Source organism: Botrytis byssoidea (genome assembly GCF_014898295.1).
Source record: "Botrytis byssoidea strain MUCL 94 chromosome Unknown BBYS_023, whole genome shotgun sequence".
In the NCBI taxonomy this organism is placed as follows: domain Eukaryota; kingdom Fungi; phylum Ascomycota; class Leotiomycetes; order Helotiales; family Sclerotiniaceae; genus Botrytis; species Botrytis byssoidea.
In genome coordinates this window covers 336887-342886 of record NW_024065864.1, presented here as the reverse complement: position 1 = coordinate 342886, position 6000 = coordinate 336887, and positions in this window count along the sequence as shown.

The following is a 6000-nucleotide window of genomic DNA, read 5'->3' as shown; positions in this document are numbered from 1 at the left end:
ATTACTATATATAATTACTATTACTCATTCTCGATTATTCAATTATATTGCTTTTCTTTTGTTATTTCGTTTAGTATTAATTATAACCATTCTAGGATATATTATATCCATTATAAAGCCGGTTTTATTGAAATTATAGAAATTGCAATCGAGAATATTATATTTTACTTGTATATTCGAAATTATACGAAATTAATCTTTAATAAGCTTAGAATCTTTGTAAAAAGCTCTTTGAAAGTTATAAACACAATTAAAATGTGTTTTTAATCTTATATAATACTTTATAAATCAATAAGCTTAAAACTTTCTAATCTTCTTTGCCCCTTACAATTAAAGAATATAATTTGCCATATCTTTTACACTACTTAATTTAAATAAAAATCCTTTATTATCCATATTAATTATATATTGAATAAATATCTCCTCTTCTAAATCAATTATTTTATAACTATTTGCTCGAATTTCTATATAAAAGAATAAACCATTTATTTTATAGAAAAATATTATATACATTATATTATATAGCTTAATAGTCTTTCAAATACTAAGTTTTTTATCTTTTTGAATAGCTTTAATAGCTAAAAGTATTTAAGCTTCTTTTCTGTTTGATTGCATAATAAATGATTAATAAATCGCGTATTGAAATTGAAGAATACAAATTGAGGTAAAAGTGGTGCATTCGGTGATATGATGCACTCGGTGTTAAACCACGTTATAAATCTTATAATCTTTTAGAATTAAAAAAGGATATTATTATTGAATATATATTCAATATAAAAGATATAGCAAATTATATTCTTGAATCAAAAAATATAAAGAATATTAAAAAGTTTTAGATATATTAATTTATAAAGTATTAAATTAAATTAAAGATATATTTTAATTATATTTATAATTTTCAAAGAGTTTTTTATAAAGATTTTAAATTTATTAAAAAATAATTTTGATTAATTATGAATATATAAATAGAATATAATATTTTGAATAATAATTTCTATAATTTTAATAAAATAAATTTTATAATAAAGATTATATATATAGTAATAGTTATTATTAATATTAAAAGATATAATAGAAATAAATTAATACAATTAGATAATCGAGAATAGGCTATAATAATAATATATGGAAATGGGGAGGATGAAATTATTCCTTTATTTTTAATAATTTAAGAATAGATTTGGCTCTTTAATTAGTATATTGAAATTAATCTTTTTATAAATTAAATTATTAAATTTATATTTAATAAATAAACAAATAATAAAATAAATTTAAGATAATTGAAATATTTCAATAAATATATTAAAAATCAAAAAAAGAGTAAATATCAAATATTAGTATTAAATAAATATAAAAATCATAAATCAATAGCTTTTTAAATATATTATAAAAAGAATAATATTATATATTTATATTTATTATTATATTCAAATTATTTAATTTTAATTACTTAATATTAATTATTTTAATAATCTAAATGTTTATATGGTAATTAAATTGATGGGTTTATTAAGATATATATCAATTATATTTCAAAAATTGAATTCTTTATAGTTTTTAAAATTATATATAAAGAATTAATTATTTTTTAGAATATAAAATCAGAATTTCAAGAAATAGATTTAATATTATTTAATTCTGAAACTATATTCTTGAAATTAAATATTTGAATTTATATATTTATCCTTTTCTTTTTCAATTTAAATCAATAAATCTTTCAAATCTCTTATAATCTAATTAAAGCTTTTTCTTAATTAATATTAATTAAATTTCGAATAACTTATTATTAATCAAATTCTCTTATATCTATATCTAAGATTGTATTAATTCTAATTAAAGATATAGAAAGATTAGCTTATAAAAATATCTTTTTGAATATAGAGATTTATATATTTCGAAAAACAAATAAGATATTAAGCAAATATTAATATATATAAAAAATCTAATTATATTAAGGAGGAATATCTATTAAATAAAAGGTTTTTAATATATTATTTCAATAAAAGATTAATATTTAGATTTAATATAATAAATATTAAAAAAAAAAGGAATTCTAATAAGAAAATATCTTTTAATAGATATTATAATAAATATGGAAAGATAGAATATAATATAAGAATTTATTAGAATAATATAATAAATTCTAGATTATTAGATTATTAATAGTTTTAATCAATTGAATTAATTATTATTGAATAATATGGGTTTGAAAATGTAAATTGAGGTGAAAGTGGGTTATATGCTGATATGGGCTATATACTAATAAACCATGTTACATGACTTTGATTATATATATTATCTATACGATCCTTCATTTCATACATCTATCTGTTATCTCTAATATCGCTAGTATTCTGATCTCCTAAATATAATAATAAATATGAAGAGATAGATCCTCTATATTATCTACCTCCAGCTATATAATATAATCACAATGAGTAAGCAGGTGGCTCACCAATTCATCAATCAATCCATTGGCTGGATACAGATACCTATATACTAGGTACATACTCGCACTTACCGCGAACACTTGAACTATCGAACTACAACTCTTGATTCATCATATATCCATCTACCATATCTAGTACTCACATATACCCATTTTGATCATCCATATTGTTCAACTACTTTGATATGTATCTAACATCTTTTCCTTCAAAGTATTTCTCAAGTAGTGGTAAATCACACCATCAACCTTACATCCACCTTATCGTTGAAAGTTGAGGGTCCTAATATATCGCATTGGTGCAATTTGCATTTGCAGGTTACAGTACATCTATCCATCACATTTCCCCCATGTCAAGGAGAGATTTGGGAAAAGCCATTCAAATCTATCTCCATGCATGATTTCATACCTACATACCCATCTCTATGGCTGCCTTGCTGATATCAACAATTGGCTTGGCTTGAGGGGCTTTCACAATTGTTCATTGATAATATCATCAACTTCGGTATCTTCTCCGTTTTGAACCTCGTATGTGTTATCCTAAGTTTTCATTATTTAGCCAGAACAGCACCATTCTGTATCACCTTATTCTCACATCTCACGTCTCACGTTCTTCAACATCATCATCATCATCGTCATCCACTATGTTGTCCTTCAACGTTGCTTCCATAGCTTTTTCCTCCTTACCAGATCAAGGCAACTTATCCAGTATAAGTTCACATTCTTTTGAGGCGATGCATGCTCTTGAAGCTCACTGCATCTAATCGGAGAGACCGTGTTTTTAAGGTATGCCTTTTCACAGGACAGCGTGCAACCAAGAGTTAGGTAAAATCTCGTGCATGCTAAAATTATACCGGGTGACGGTTTGGGTATGTTGATCTGGTGTCACGTACCCAATGGATCCAAAATTCGAACGCATAAGGAGATAGCATATCATGTCCTGCTGAAGAGGGTATCAACGCAGCTGCAAGCCATCTATGGCTTAGGTCCCTTGTATATGCGAAATTTATCAGATCTAAGCTCGATCTTGCATATCGGTCCGGTGCTTTTCGGAAGAAAATTTCCTCTGCAAATGATTCAATATCGGCACAGTGACGGATGAGGAATATGGAAGCCCAGAACTCCCATATCCTTTGAACGAATGTGGTGGTTAATGTGGATGATTTCAGACGGAGCGTCCGAAGTACCATTTTCATGGCTGGCGTGGTCGTGCATTTATCCATATAATTGGCCAAGATATCTCGTCTAATGTCAGCCACACAGGCTCACTTGACGTGCTGCTTTACTGTTTGCAAAATTTTGCCTTGTTCGATTTGCGCCGAGGTCTACCGAGGGAGCGAGGTTCAAGAAAAATCCACAGAGTTTCACGAAAAGCAGCATCGCGGTGCTCCCCTCCCCTGAATGATGTCTAACCTCTTGCAGAACAGCAACAACATTCATCATACAAGATACCATACACATTGACAGGTACCGGTTCTTTCCCTTCACAAAGCAGACCCTCATCTCATACAGTTTGAGAAATTTCTAACTCAATTGTCCAATCATCTTACAAGAAACCGGCAAAACTTGCTTGGAAGCTTTCAAGTTCATTGTTATCCCAAGTCACCCGCGTCAATCTCCAGCTTTTCTCTCTGTTTCCCATGACTGACCAATGTTCAGATTCGTACCCTTTACCTATGCTTCTAGAGCAAAAAGTCTACCTTTGAGACCTCGGGAGCTAGTCCTTCCGAGAATTCCGTGTAGCCAGCAGAATTGGCTGGTGTCAAAGACCAAATCACCGAAAATAATATCTACGTAGAAGCTAGAAACAGTGGATCTCAAGCCCTGCCTGCATTATCTGCTGTCAGAATCTTCTTTCCCACGTTTCAATGTTAACTCCAGATCTATTACCGAGCATGCAAGCATGCGGCATGTGGCTATGTACAGGCGTTGAACTTACTTTGGTAGCTCTTGTGTTCTTATTCTTCATCTATCACGTCAGCTAGAACCTTGGCGCCAACTCACTTTATCAAACATTGCTACGTGACATTGATGTGTGGGTTTTTGTGTAATATTGCTCACCAGCCCCAGCCCTATGAGCCGGCTCTTTGATCAAATTGAGGTTGAGGCTCCCACCAGTCGATTGTGCAGAGTAGGGATGATGCGCAGGGCAAGGTTCTTCTGGTTGAGCATGGACCTACCTCCACTTGATCAATGTGCTTCTCGAATTTTAAGACACATATCAATATCAATCATCCTCGTTTGTGTCTTGTTTTCCAACAACTTTTATCACAAAATAGGTATTCACATCCCATGCTTCCAGATACTATCACTTTCAGATTTCGTGGGAAGGTGAAATTTCGCCGCCACAATGCTAATCTTGACAGCGGGTCCCCAGAATGTTTGGGCAAGCTCAGGTCGCCGAATACATTACCAGATAGCAATTTCCGGTGCCCCTATGCTGCTGTGAAGTTTCACACTGTGGGGTCCCGAGGACGTACTGGGAATTTACAGGTTAACTGATTTGCCACCCTGCACTCGTGGTGACCAATCACACAATGCTGATAGAATTATCATATTCTATGCAAGTTTACATGGTACATGCTGAATAGGAAGGGAGGCATGCAAATATTGGTAAATGTATATTGCCAGGTGCCAGCAAGCACGCATAGTGAGCTGGTGATGACTAGGGTGGTGCATGCTTTACTTCGAGCTTCGATTCTTATCCTATGCTTCCAACGTGGTTTGAATTCCTCGGATGAACTGTTATCTATCAACTTGTGCGCGATACTGAGTTATATCGCAGACAATTTCGCTCGATTGAGAAAGTTCCACAGCATTCTGAACTTTCACGTACAAGCTTACGGGGCTAAATCATTGTAGCATCGACACCTGTTACTGACAGCACGTATCAAGGGCATCGAGCCAAACACTAGCTAGCGTGGCTGAATTCGTCAGCATATAATATGATAACATTGCATACATCAACCAATACGATGCAAGCTGTTCGTGGATCATTCAAGACATCGTTTCTACTCAAACACGAGAGAAACACTCTGGTACTTGAATACAGGGGGCACGAAAAGTACGAGCAAGTATGAGTCCCGTCGTTCTTTCCGGACTGAATGCAGTAGCACCACCGTTGATCATGGTATTTACCCCGAGATCTTGACCAGCGGGAGGCTTCCCCTGACCAATAAACCGCAGTGTAACTCTGGATATCTCCACTCAGTGGCCACGAATTCTTACCTGTTGGGCTGCAATGTGCCTCTTATCAAGTATACTCGTTGATTGGACTCCAATTGAGCGTCATCCATCCCCCTTTCTAACGCAGTACGAGCGTTCTAAGAGAACCTATAACATTAACGTAGTAGCAGCAGCTGATAGGGTCGCTTGAAGTACAACAAGGCTCTAGAACATCGATGTAATAAGTTCCTCAAGTCACATCCGTACGCGTTGCAGGATGTTGTTCTCAACAACACGCTTCAGTGTGATAACTTCCATAATCCCAGGCAAATTCGACACCCGCATAAAGTTGCATACCGGCTTTGGTAGAAAGATAAACTAAAACTCAA